The 15,485-nt window shown below is 31.5% G+C and overlaps 2 long non-coding RNA genes across 2 annotated transcripts in view; both read left to right on the top strand.

Moving 5' to 3' along the window:
- The window catches only part of LOC127902342 (uncharacterized), a 35,556-nt gene that overhangs the window by 16,195 nt on the left and 3,876 nt on the right, over positions 1-15,485 (top strand). The window lies entirely within an intron of this gene.
- LOC112497019 (uncharacterized) lies at positions 11,982-15,424 on the top strand. The gene is made up of 3 exons (XR_003063556.2): positions 11,982-13,118; positions 13,476-13,573; positions 13,722-15,424. It is a non-coding gene; the product is annotated as an uncharacterized LOC112497019 (long non-coding RNA).

A 15,485-nucleotide genomic window follows, 5' to 3' on the forward strand; every position in this document is an offset into this window, starting at 1 on the left:
CTTGATTTAGAACAGATTAGGTAACATGTGGCATTCTACAATCTTGCAATGCCATTTCTTGTTATGGCAGCAGCATTTTTTTCTCAATTGTTTGTGTGGACTAATTTTCTGAATTCAAAACTTGGCGTATTAAAACGGCATCGTTTTGTCTATTAAGATTTTTCAACTGTTCATGAATGTGTTTTTGCTAAGGACAGCCTAAGTTTTAAGTTCTGCACGTGACAAGCACGTGAGAGAAGAATCAAGTTAGTTATAAGTTGTTATACACGTGGCTGGATCTGGTGCAATCTGGTGTTATGAACAGCCGTTATATAAGCTGAGCTTTTCAGGCAGTTTCAGCAAGATGTAAAGAGCTTTCTAGAGAGAATGAAGAGAGAGAGAAACTATCATCTTATTCCTTGTTAGTTTCTCCGTGTGATCTCTGTAAAATTACTTTGAATCATAAATAAAACTCATTTTGGTCGATTCTCCCTTGGATGTAAGTTGTGCCTAATTGCACAGCTGAACCACGTAAACAGTGCTGGTTTCTGCGTGTGATTGTTTGTTAATCTTGCTTATTTCTTGTTTCCTAATGGCTGAAATCTTGCTTTAAGTTCTCAACTCATCTATTGAGTTCATCGAGGTCATTCAATTGTTCATATGTAGCTAGTTTGATCTTGAACAAGGTCTTGGGCAGTGTTTTGATAGCTTGATTAGCGGCTATCTTGACAGTACAATTGGTATCAGAACTAGTTCTTCAGATCAAGATCCAAGTATGGCTACATCAAAGATTGATCTTGAGCTTGTAGACTCAGTGATAAGGGAAGTGGCAAAAGAATCCACGCTTGCTGACTTATGGGCTAAGTTGGAGAGTATGTACATGAGAAAATCCCTTGCTAACAGATTGTACATAAAGAAGGGGATGTTTACCTTAAAGATGATTGAAGGCTCATCTCTTGATGATCATATTGATGGGTTCAACAAAGTCTGTGACACTTTGAAAAGCATTGATGCAGAATTAAATGATGAAGATAAAGCCTTGCTATTAATGAGCTCTCTTCCCAAAGTCCTATGAGCATTTTGTTGATGGCTTGATGTGTGCATATATGCATATCATAAATTTTATTTTATGATCGCGGCTAATCCGACGACTTTCGAGTACATTCATTCAAATATTAAACGTACCAAGTCTACAGATTTACGTTTTGCCATTTGTGGCAGGATAGCAAAAATTACAAATGGTCATTCCCAGCACGAACACCTATGGCTCTTTTCCTTTAATTTTCTTCTTAGAATTTTCCTTTGATTAATCATTAGAAAAACTGCTTTCTTTTTTTTTTTCTTTTTTTAAACATGTGCCGTTAACATTTACATGGTTAATCTCATCGAAATCAAATGGTTGTTATTCCCATTGCAACCATATATTGTTATAAATTGCATTGTTTCCTATAACAAATATAATAAAATCTCAATAAATTAATAGTTCTGGGACCAATGAAAAATTAGTTAAAATTTAACGAATATCAATTAGTCGATAAGTTAATAAATTATTAATTTATGAAAATATTCATTATTTTGGGAAAAAAATGATTACGTTTATAGTATTGATTTACCTTGAGTTAGAAGCTATTACGTTTTATTTGAATAGTAGTTTTCTTTTAAGAAGATTTTTTAATTATAAAGACTATTGTATGATTTTTATTTTTCCATGTTAGAGATGATAGTTCTGCTATACAAGCTGTTTCGATCAAAGGATTAGATGATATTGACATTGAATAATTTTTTGTTGCAAAATGACAACACCAATTAGAATTTCTTTTCGCATTACAAAAGTAAAAAATGAAATCCAATTCTAAATTAATTTACAAAGAAATAAACTATGCTGAGAATATATTTTACACAAGCCATATAGACATATCATATGGATTTTATTTTATACTAGGTAATTATTAATCTATGTAGTAATATATTTCCTTCAAAATGTACTATTTGATTTTGAAATTATTTTTTAAAAATTTAATATCACAATAATAGTCATGATTCCATCGGTTTGAGGTTTTTTTCTTTTTTTTGTTTAAGAAAAAAGATGGGAAAATAGCCAAATGATGAAAACACAAGCTAAGCAGAGCCAATAAATAGTGGAAAGTGAATTACTGTCCTTGAACACGTTCTCTAATAATCTCAATATTCTACATACATTTTTGTAAATTCGTGTCGCATACAAAAGTCTTATGGGTTTTGTTGCATCAATTCTTTGGTGATTTATCTTGTTTTATTATTTTACGACGCAAGAGTCCTCGAAGCAATACATTTGGAATAAAACGATTTAATTTATTTTTTGTTGTTATTAACAAAAACTATATATTATTAATTAATCAACTCATCGAGATATTGGTTTCATTTGTAACAAGTAGCTAATTGCTTAGTACATTGTTGTACTTACTCGTTATCATATCAAGAAGAACTTGTAAATAAGAACATAGACGTGGTACGCTGTGATGTGATAAATTTAATTCAAATCTAAATTAAGAGATGATTCATATATATAGGTACATACCGAACAAAGATATTCAAACATAAGCACTCCATTTTATGATATACCTAATGATAATCGGTTTATTGTCCATAGGAAATTGAGTGAATAGAAACAGATGTAGAAAGTCAAAAAGACGAAAAAGCGCACATGACGATTTATAAAATAATAAATTAAATTTATATCGTTTTTAATAAGTGTGAGATTATTTGCATTTTAAAATTTATTTTGAATGCTCTTATTTTTTATTACAAAACCTCATAATTCAATTTACTATTAAGAACAATTCAATATAAATAAATAGAACAATAATACCTTTGACACCCACCTAGAGCGCACACACCCATGTAAAATTATTAAACCTTAAACCGAAGAACGTTCTTCCTCAACATTAAAACTCGTGCATTATTTAAAAGTATATTTAACAAATTTTCACAAAGAGACTCCATGATTCTAATTTCTTTGACTTACATTTCAATTTTTGTGGAATATATATCTATTCCATATTAAGAGATTCTGAATTTTTCACTCGGCTGTCAAGGAGATTGCACTGAATAAACAACAGCAGAAAAACAAATAAAAAACCTGATACACATGTAGAATATACTCATTAAATTTTAATTTTCGGCACAATTATGAGCTGCATATTTACACACACACACAAATAACTGTTCTGCAAATATGTACAAAGCAATTTCAGCCATCCAACTTTTTTTGGAATTTTAATGAATATAAATTTTATAAGTTGGACAACTATGAAACATAAAATTAGCAAAATGATATTATTAACAAATAAGGAGAGGAAAAGGTAATTATATCTTGGTGTGCTAAATATTTTTATGGGTGTAGTGAAAAAACTAAAGATAATGGAAGAAATGTTATTGAGGAGTATTTTGATATTTACAAAAGTGTTCAAAGTGAAAAGTGATTTCCTAAAATCTATTAACTAGTGCGCATAATAGAAGGGCATTTTGAGAAAATTTTAGATTACAAATAGTCCCATCCTTTTAATAATATTCTTCAATCAATCTGTTTATTTCAAAATAAAAAATCCATCTCATTTTTACTTTCTAATTAGTCATATTAATGTGTTAATAATTACGAAGAACCAGTATTATTTGTATGATGTAGGAAGCCCTTTCGACACAATAACCCAAATTTCTAAGAGTAGCGGCTGGACTTGATTGGGAACAACCTCGATTCAGTTTAAAAGGTTAATCTCAAAATTTCGTGATATTGTGCCTAAACAGCTTCCTGCATCCGTATAACAGTTTCCAAAACTTAATGAGTCCAAATATCCAATGGTGATGACACATACGCATGGAAGTCCCCTGATTTGAGTTTGACTAAAATAATCTGAATAATTTAAAACAACACATCAGGCCAAAGTCCTTAAGAGATGAACTGGATTTCGGTGCATCACATTCCGAAATTGATACTAACCTTAATTGGGAAGGCAGAACAGCCTCTCTTTCCTACTATTGCACAAAATGGCAAGTCAAGCCAATGCAAGGAACTTCCCTGTTTTTTTACTGAAAAATACATAATCTGAACAATTTGTAATCAAATAAATCATTCAAAATATCCTTTAATCGAACCCCCGTTTCTATGGTTTAATAAAATATCACAAAGGTGCCTAATACAGTGGAATTAACACTCAGCTCATGGGATTGAAATTATATATATTGAAACAGAAATTAATACAAGAAATTGAAAATTAGTTGACACTAGATCACGTTGGATCGTTAGTTGTTAATTATGATGGAAATATAATCTTGGTCTCTTAATTATCATCTAGCTAACGCATGTGCACTAGTTTCAATTGTGTCTATCACTGTAAACAGTAGAGTTGCTTGGTTGAATAGTATCATATTACATCACAGAAACTCACTCAATTTTCATTGCCATATGTATCTCAAAAGTGCATGAACATTGAACATTCAGCTAACTTATACCCAACAACATCCATCAGTCAAAGTGAAAACCCAATTGATTTCATAAATACAAAAGAGCAAGTTTCACACATGCATGCATGTGTCTGACCAACACAACATGGCTTGTGGCAAGGATCAATCAAAGAAATATAAACTTACAATTTTATAAATGTTAAGTAGATAAGAGCACCAGCTCGGCCATGTCGTCATCCCCACGCTGAGGTGGACCACCTCAGCCGAGTGGTACGAGCCGAACACTGGTAATGAGCCTTCTACAAATGGGCCGACCAGAGACGAGTACCAGCCAGAAGAGTATACCGATCAGAGACATATACCGAGCCGGTGCCCATCCCCCAAAGAGCGGGAACACGATCTCACAGAATCACGCCAGTTGCGCTTTTCCCAGAACCGTTGAGGGAGACGCGAGATCCCACGTTTGCCCACAATGTAGCAGTTAGAATCCCATGAGGGGCTGCCACTACCCGAAAAAAGGGGACGGAGGGTGAATGAAAACGTGGGACAGCGGCTATAAAAGGGGAAGAAATCGATGAAGAAAAGGACAGAAAAAAGGAGAGAGGGGAAAACTCTGCCAAATTGTATCCAGACCCTTTTTTAGTACCAATAGTGAGTCAATTCTAGGCAATTATTTGAACCTTAATTGCACCGTTTTCCCGTAAATACTTTGTGCTAACTTAGGCATCGGAGGGTTTACGCCGGCAAAACCACCGGCGTCTCTGACCCATTTTTGTGAACGCAGGCTTAGTGAGAAAAAGAAGGAGAAGTCTAACTCTAGCAACTAGAGCGATCGTTGAAGCAAGGAGAAATTGACATCCTCATTGCTGATATTACAAACGTTGGTGTAAAGATCTGGTCGGGCATAGGACGAGCAGATTTCGGCATCAACAATAAAGTAAGCATCAAAATGTTTGAGAAGTTTTAGATTTGTAGAATATTGGGAAAACAGACAAATAATCAATGAAGAAACTGCAAGTTAAGCAGATCAATTAAACAGAGGAAATAACTGATCAATTCTTTGTGCAATGGCCACAGCAAATGTGAGGTTATAAGTTGCTGATGTGTTGGGCTTAAATCCAAGATTCGAAGAGTTCTGTGTGAAGACTGACTTCAGTTGGAGGGGTCTTATTGTAAATTTTATGCTGATGTGGCAGAGTTCGTTGAGAATTCGTTATGCCTTTTCCAGAAATATCAGAATAAAAGGCGCTGGTGATTAGCCCCTGATCTGAGATCAATATCTTCTTCATTTCTTGTTCATTTTGTTGGAAATTTGGTTCTCTGTGATCCTTGTAATTGCCTCTTCGTAATCAACCTGTATCTCGATTGTTATGATCAACAAAAGAGCAGTTTTTTCCTTCATTGACTTGTGTACTTGAAACAGTGCTCTGTGTTCTATTCTTGGAATTGCTTTCGTGTTTGGTTGATCTGGTTTGATTCTTTCAAGTCCGATTCATCAAGTTCTTCACGAACTAACTTGTGTAGCCATTAAAGTTTCAACAGCAACAGATTAAATCTGTCTACAAGGCTACATTAATCCTAATGGCGTGGTACTATCTTCATGCAACATTACATTAACATTTCATCATCAATCAATTTTGAAGATATGATATTAAAAACATTGACTTCATAATTTTATGTAATTTCATATAAAAGATGTAATTGATTTTGAGTTAGTTTAACATATAAAGAAAAAGTAATAAGGATTGATATCAATGTGGCGTGTGATGAGTAATAATAGACAGTAAATATTAATCATGCAATAATGAAACATGTATTTATAGAAAAATATTTGGCAATAAAATGATGCTATAAAGTTTAATATTAGTTGCAAGAAAAAAAAATTGGCAATTAAGATTAACAGATACATGTGCAATGTTTCGAAACATGTATTTATAGAAAAAAAAAATTTCTTGCCAATTAAGATTAACAGATTCATATGCAATTAAGATTAACAGATACATATACATATGCTTCGAAACATGTATTTATAGAAAAACATTTGGCAATAAAATGATGCTATAAAGTTTAATATTAGTTGCAAGAAAAAAAATTGCCCATTAAGATTAACAGATACATATGCAATGCTTCGAGTTTATTTTATCACTTCGGTAACGATTTTGTAACTACATATTGATTAGAAGTTCAATTAATTTTGACAAAAAACTCTGGAGAAAGTCGAAAAGAGATTTGATTTTTGTATACAAAAAAAAAGTAAGAAATGAAATAAGCCAAAATCAATTACAAGGACAACAATGAAAGCATATTTTATAAAAGGCACAGATACATAATATAAATTTAGTTTTGAATTACGTAATTATTAATTTATATGGTAAGAGAGTCTTATAGAAAAATAGGAATTTTTAAAATAGATTTGCTAAAGGAAAAAGTTTGGTATATTTTGTGAAGGCTCAAGTAATTGAAAGCAATACAAGTGAAGGAAACATAAACTTCTAACTTTTACAAAGTAATCGCTAAAATATTTGACAAGTTTGAGATTTTAAAAAGGCCAGAAAAATAGACAATAATGAAGACCCTACAAATTGGCAGAACAAATAAACAGAGGAAAACGGAGCAAATATTTACATATATATATATATATATTTTCCAAAACCAATGTTGCGATTTCTTTTTGTAGAGCAAGTGAATCCAAACACAAGCCAGAATAAACGACAGCGTTTAGAGCAAGGGTTAAGATTCGTTATGAAGCCACGTGAGTAAGCTCGTGATCTCCATAAGTAAAACGACGCTCAGCCTTGCGTTTTGCTCATAACAGACTTAACAGAGTTGCTCGTGCCAGTCACGTGTTCATTTAAACTCTTCTGAATCGGTTTAACGGCTGGACACGTGGGAAGCAGCTTTGCGTTCTGGGTTCGAAGTTTGTTATTCTTCTGTTATATAAGCTCGTTGTAGTGTGATTTCGAGGGTATTCTAGAGTGTTGTTCAGTTAAGAGGAAGGTGATCCTTGTGCTCTGTAAACTCATCTCTGGATACTTTGTTTTTTCTTGTTCACGAATCAATAAAAGCAAGCTGAACCACATTATCTCTGTGATTTTGTCTCTGATTCATCTCTTTCTTTCTTCTTGATTCTATTTCTTGGAAGTTTAAGTCTGGTTTGTTGAATATTGAGTTGATTCAGATTCGGTTCTGTGCTTGTGCATCTTGTGTTGGTCTCATTCAAGATCTTGGGCAGAGTCTTTGGTTTGACAAGTTAATTAGATCGTCCAAAGCTCTACGTTTTTTTTTTTTTTTAACAAAAAAGAAGCACAGTCTGCTATTAATACTGTAGCATGTTAGCTACTATGAAAGCTCGTGTCTAATTACCAAATAAATTCCACTTTAACAAAGAATAGAAGCTAATTTTATTTTTTTCTTTTTGTTATTGAAGTTACCTCGCAAACTGCTCGGAAGCTTATTACAAAATTTCCTTTTACTCTAGGATCTCTTGAATGGTCCTGCAATTTGTATTCTTTTATGTGGGATTGGTTTTTTCTTTAAACAAAACTTCACGGATCAGAAACCTTACCCATCGAATACCAACTTTGAAATTTATTATTATTCAAACTTAGAAAACTGCAGAAACAAAGTGCCTTTAAACAAATTTCAAGGATAAGACAAAATTAAATAAGTTAATTTCATTGTTACTACAGAAACAAAGTGCCCTCATAGCACCAGTTAAGCTGTGTCTTGCTACCATGCTGGTTCTATTTTTAGTTTATTAAATATATACAAAATTAAATCACCTGAGCCTCTAGTTTCACTAGTTTCCAACTTGAAATTAAAACGCGAAATTAATGGTATTGGAGTTCGTTATTTAATTTTGCTTTGGTTCATGGGGAATCAGATGGCCATCCAATTTTATGTCTATTTTATGTACTATTGGCCACTAAGTAGCTTGCTTATATATGTGTATTGGGATGTCATAGGCCTTAAAGCTGAAAATCAATCCCCAATCTAAAGTGAAAAACAGTAGCTAGAACAGATTCTATGTTTTGATGTCTTTGTTTATAAGCTCAAACAAATTAGTAGTGTATAGAAAATGCATGATAGAACCCAAAACTCATATTGATTTTTAGTTTCGAAATTCATTTCAGAAAATCTGTTCCGTTCAACAGATTTAACTAAATTATCAACTAAACTCTAGCCATGTACTTGCTTATCTATGGGTAGAGCACTAGGTCAACAAAGGAGTCCATCTTTAAGGCCTTGTCTAAGACTGTGGTTGCCTTTTTCATGAGCTTCTGGCTTTCCAGCTTGCTGAGCGACGTACACATAAAGAGGTTATCCTTCTCTTTTTTTCTTTGTTTTCATATCACAGAATCCATTTTTGAATATATGTATTTAGGTACACACACACATGAATATATATGCATGTTTTTATGAGGATATTCAAGTATATTATTTGACAATCACAAAAACAACGATCCACTCCAATAAATCTCATAACAAATACATGCTCTATCTTTTTAGGACTAATTCAAAGAGAAAATACGAAGGACACATAATTGAATTTTGTCCATGATAAAGAACTCTAAACAAATTCATAAACTTATTGCAGTACCTGTTAAAAATTCATTTGTTTCTTCTTTTCCTTTGATCAACAGCTAAATACAGCCTTGAAATTTCATTTAGTTTTGGTTAATTTTCTGTGGAGTTGTGTTGTGTGTAATAGTTTTGTTTCACGAAATCGGTAGGGGAAGAGAATTTTTAAAAGCATATCAATGTAATGATCAAAGAGACGAAATCAATACAAATATTGATTGTCTCAAGTTAGATTATACAAAGAAGAAAGAAGCTAATCTAGCAATTCAATCATAATAATTTGATTTCCATTATATTAATTATGTGCAATCATGCTATTTTAATAAAGAACACTCGAGCATTTATAAATAGTCAACTTATGAAATTAATTACAAAACAATCTTTCGCAGAGTTTGATGAAAAGACTGTGTATTGTGTTATCTTGAGGTCTTATATCAATTAAAGCCAGGCTGCGCTTTGGCTGACAGCGAGATATATCCAAACATAAGTGCTGCGAATGAACTGGGAAGACGGTAGGAAGATTAAGCTGCTGAGGAGAAGATATATGCAAAAGAAATAAAGCTAATCTGTTTTTATGTAACAAGCTATGTACTCTGCTTTTATGGTCTTTCTCTTTGCGGTTGTTAGACAAACTTGAACGTAAGTTTCTATCTTATGTGTGTCCTAATCCTTTTAGATAGCTTGAGATTGTTGATTTATATATGACGTTTGGTATCCAAAATTCAGATGATGATAATCTTGGCAGTACTTTTATAAAATTTTCTTTTGTGTTGGTGTTGACTTAATAAAATATTACAAAGGTGCCTAATATAGTGAAATTAACATGAGCTCATGAGATTGCCGTTAGATATATTGAAAAAGAAATTAATGCAAGAAACTGAAAATTAATTGATACTAGATCAGGTTGGATAGTTAGTTGTTAATTATTGTTAAGTGTGAACCAGAATTCAGTGTGCAGGGCAAACAACAATGTCGACCATCAGACTTGGCAGAAGACTACATGTCCAATAAAAGCTGATCAGGGCTGTACGACAACCTTCCCATGTCAATCAGAATTCGTAAAGTAATGCACGTGTGTAACACGTGATCTCCTAATAACATATTAACTGAAACGGCAACTTTTTTTTTTGAAAAGGCTGAAACGGCAACTTACTACTGTCGTTTTGGGATATATATGTTACGCACACGCTCAGCACAAGGGGGATTGGTTACCAGTTAAAAGAAGCGGGAAAATTCTGGGGTTAACTACTTAACTGTAACAAACCCAGAATGATTTGCAGGCTTCTGAGATAGGTTTCTAGGAGCTTCAAAGCTTGTATAAAAAGGGTCCTGATGACTGAAGTTGAGAGTGGTTTTTTCCTTGTAATCTCTGAAAAGGCTTGAGCCTTGTTTCCTGCATTAATAAATAATCATAGCCCTGTTTCTCAAAGAGGATGTAGGCTGTAATGGCTGAACCTCTATAAATCCTTTCTGTGTTTTTTCTTTCTCTGTTGTGTGTTTCTATTCTTGTTTTAGATTGTATTGATTCCTAATAAAACTGTTAATCATTCTTCATACTGAATTTTATTAAATCTCTTCTTCTCTTTTGAATAAAATTTCTTTAAAATTCAATTCATAAAAAAGAAAATCTCCTTATAATTTAATATGTTTCAGTTGTCTCAGTGGAATGATGCTATTTGTTTCAATCAAAGTTTTGAAGCATCCTAAAATTTTGAGATCCAAATGAAAATAAATTAATTTAATTCGTGGTGTACTCTAAATTTTCAGCTATAAAAAAATAGCGAAATTGAAGTGCACTTGGGCAAGAAGAAACAGAGACTGCGATTATACAATTTCAGTGTTTGACTCTATCGGCAAAAAAAGAAAATAAAAAAGAACTCCCATTGTTCCATTGTTTTTCCCATAAATAATAATATACAGAGAATTTTGTTTAACGAGAGATATAATAGGTATTTAGGTGAGTTTATAGCGTAAATTTTAAAATTTTAAAATTTAATAATGGATTTAATAAGTAATTGGGTTCAAATAGTATTTTAGTGGTTTTAAATAGCCCCACCCTTTTTATTTTTAAAAAAGATTTAATTACAAAAATATTACTTCCAATCGACAGCATTTTATATTTTATTTTATTAAATATTATTTTATTTTTGAATTACTAATAATGCACAAAACGGCATCATTTATTGATATTTTTAAATTGTTTAAGATTTGTTTAATTAGAAAATTTCCATTGTTGATATTTAAATAATTTTAAAAAATAAAATAATAAAATTGGTGTCGTTTAGTTTTGTTAAATATACTAAGGGCTCGTTTGGTATGCCGGATTGGATTGGATCAGATTGGATAAGATAAAATTGGATTGGATAATAATGGATTATATATAATACTATATTGGGTTTGGTCCAATTTTAGATTGAACTATAAATAATCATCTCTTATATTATAATATTATAATTTACAAGTTATTATTATTATTATTAATAATATAAACTAAAATTTTGTATTATTAATTATACAAATCAACCTCAATGATATTAATGAAATATAAATCATAATTTAAATAATTTTTATTTTTTTAAATATATTTATGATATTTTTATTATTTTTATTCAATAATCTATTATTTTATAAAAATTTATATTTGTGAATATTAATTTAATAATAATTTATAATGTAAATTTGAAATTATAAAAATATTTAATAAATAAATAAATTAAAATAAAATTTTCATTCAATGTGAAATTAATAATGATTTTTAGTATAATTTATTATTAAAATTATTAAAATCAATATTTTTTATTACATTTATCACATATTACTATAATTTTAATATTTATAAATTATTATGTTTAATTGAATTATTAATATAATCTAATACTAACTAATCCCATAGTCCCCTTGAAATAATTTCTTTTACAAAATTGAAATTAGCTTTGGGGCTCACGATAAATAAATTCTAATACTTTTGACAGAACTAAATATAGGAATAGGATAAAATTTTAACAAAGAGTTTAATCTCCACTTTTAATCCTCCTCCAACCAAACATGCCCTAAGCTAACGGATCATGGCAAATTTGTAGTAAGTGATGAACGATTTGATAAGCTCTACTCCATCAGTTCCTTAATTGAGAAAATTCCCAAGCCCGTGCAGCCTCACAATTGATAGAGACCCGAAGCCACCAAACTCGACAATCATCACTCAACGTCGTTGCAGGCTACCGGTCGCTCAACAAGCACCAGTTCCTCACTCTACAGCCATCACTCAAGCGCTGCCATTTCCTGTTAATTATTCGCTCGAATTAGGGTTCTGATATTTGGGGATTTTTTCTTAATTGTGGAATTATGAAGTAATGATGATGACGACGAAGATGTGGTGGTTGACGACGGCAAAGGCAACGTTGAATATTGAGGCACTGGAGAAACAAGCATTGGCTATTATCTTGGTCGATTTGCCTCGAATTGATCACTAAAAATGGGGATATCGTGGGCCGAGCTTCAACGCAGTCGCAAATTTCATTTGGATAACTGAATTTTATTTTATTTTTGTGTTTAATTTGTTTAAAGTTTAATTGTTTAGATCTAGGCTAAATTTTAATGATCATTTTTATGATTAAATGACATGAGTATGCTTAAGTTTTTTTCCTTCAAATTGATTTTCTGATGTTACATTTTGTTAGCAAAAAGTTAAAAAATAGTAGAAACTGTCTGAATTTTTGTTATGAAGATGTTGTTTTAGTTTGATATTGGGAAAATATCATTATACATATTGCCATCATATTCATGGGAGACCAAAATGGGAATGATGGCAGGCTATGCATTGCTCACAACTAATTTAAAACTCACTATTTCTGTTTTTGGTGTTTTAGTAATTCTGGGGGCATTCCAACTATAATTAATAAGCTATAAACTTGTTTAGTAATTACTAATCAACTTGCTAGAAAGAGTCACAAACTAATTAGCTTTCTCTTGTAATTTTTACAGATCATCAGTGGATAAGAACTACAAGGAGTTGAAGACTTAAAGATAAGAACTACAAGGAGTTGAAGACTTTAAACCCTAAACTTCATATCTTGATTTACAAGTGCAATGGGGTTTCCCCCCAATTATGGGCTAGAGATGTACTCTTTCTTTTCTTGGTGCTCCCCACCCCCCCCCCCCCCCCCCGCCCCCCCAAAGTCATTTTTTGTTCTCTACTCCATTGTAAATTTGTATTCAAAAGTCTTTTTCTTTGTCTTTAGTTTTTAAATTTATGGAGATGATCTTATGAGGTCTTAAATAAATAGTTGTAGAGCTTTACTAAAACTATGTACAATCTTATTGAGATTTGGGTGTGATTTTGTAAGATTGCTAAAAAATTCATATTTGGTATTTGTTTTATTTTCCTAGTCGAATTTCTTGCTTGTAGAAGATAAAAGAAAAGTGCAATTTCATGTTGCAATAATTTTTTTTCCTTCCCTCTTTTTCTTCCCATATAGTCTGGCTCTGGATTTGGTGCAGTTGATGGTTTTAATACAGTGAACCAATTTCGTCAGAATCATCTTAAAGGATTAAAGTGGCTTCCTTTTGCAACTGGGTAAGTCAATGTTACTTCCTGAATTCAGTTTGGAGTTCTTTCGGAATAGATTTCCTTCCCTTACATTACTTAGCTTCTAGTTGCATCTTCTTGGCCTTCTCCAGCTGACTTTCCTATTGGCAAATTCCTTCGCTTCTATTGTTTTCAGGTGCCAGTGCTGGATTTGGAGGTATGAATCATGCCTTCATTTTTACTTTTTATGATTATTTTTTTAAGGTGTATGGTACTGTAATATAGTTCTTTGTATAGCTAGTACAAAGTAGTTCTTTAACTTCTTACGTTCGGCTATAATGGTCTTGACATATGATAGGGCAGCTCTATCACCAATTGACGTGGAATGAGAAATAGGAGACAAATGGGATTAGAAAAATAAGAAACATGACAAAAATAAAAATCTAATCTACTCATATAAGCAACTCATCAAATAAGTGTATCACATACTTAAGTGAATAACAATCTGTAATTTCCACGAATCAAAGTAAAATTATAATATTCTTTAAATAAGACTCATAAGCTTGTTAGGTGTTATATTGAATCATCTAAGTTGAATAATCTTTTGGGTCGAATATTTAATTTCTTATTCCATACGTTTCAGTCTCTCAATAGTTGAATTAGCAATGAAAATTTGAAAATGGAAAAATCCAATGCAATTATTTTAGCTGCTTATCATAGATAAGAATTTCAAATTTGACACTTTATTGTCTGTTGTCAAATTCATAAAGTATGAACCTGCATTAGTTTAGTTCTCTAATATTTATAAATAAGTAATACTTGAATTAAGATGAAAGAAAATTGAAAAGTAGAGTTGCTTGATTGAATAGCGTCATATTTTACATCACAGAAACTCAATTTTCATTGCCATACGTAGCTCAAAAGTGCATGAACATTTAAAATTCAGCTAACTTATACTAATTAATTAATACGAGTCTCAGTTCTTACTTCTTAGTACTTGGCAACATCCATCCATAAGAGTGAAACTCCTATTGATTTCATATATACAAAATAAATAACTTACAAAGGCAATATATACAATCACGACAAAAACACCAATTCACTCCAATAAACAACATAGCAAATACATGGTCTATATTGCAAGTCTTTTTACTATTTTAATTAAAAGAGAAAATACGAAGGACATATTATATATAATTGAATATTATCCTTGATAATTAGACAAAATAACACTAATCTAGCTAACTAATCCAGTCATCATAATAATCCGATTTCCTTTATTTAATTATGTCCATTGATGCTATTTTAATAAAGAATACTGAACACTTAAGTATTTATATGCTCAACAACTTCGGCCACGTTTGAAAAGATCATATTAATTATTAATATAAAGAAAATAACCCTACAAGGTACATATTACATATGCATGTAGTTGCAATAAATACATAATAATAAAGATTGTAAAAGTTCAGGGCCATTAATTCAACAATTACTAAACCAATATCCCAATAATTGTTTGATTACTAATCTTAGCATTAAAAGATCTGCAAATTTTATTCGGCCAAAACAAATGCTTCCTTATTGCTTCCTTGATCTTATCCTGCCTGGTGATTCCTGAATGTCCTTCCCATTCTGATATGCTGAGTTGTTTGCTGATTATAAATACAAATCACCTTAAATTTTCTTAGTCTTGTTCTTCATGCGAAATTCTACGTAATGGCTTAGTTGGTTTAAATTCTTCTTTTTTCTTTGAATTGTTGATTTGTAATGTTCTTCTCGCTCTCACATGTGGCATTCTGCACTCTTCCAATGCTATTTCTTGTTATGGCAGCAGAATTCTATATTTTCTCCCAGTTTCTTTTGTAAAGACTTCTAAAGAACCATCCAATGGAAGTTAGATTATACATGGAAGAATAAATAATGCTAATCTAGCAAGTCCAATGGTAAAAATTTGATTTTC

This window comes from Citrus sinensis, chromosome 5 (genome assembly GCF_022201045.2).
Source record: "Citrus sinensis cultivar Valencia sweet orange chromosome 5, DVS_A1.0, whole genome shotgun sequence".
Classification (NCBI taxonomy): domain Eukaryota; kingdom Viridiplantae; phylum Streptophyta; class Magnoliopsida; order Sapindales; family Rutaceae; genus Citrus; species Citrus sinensis.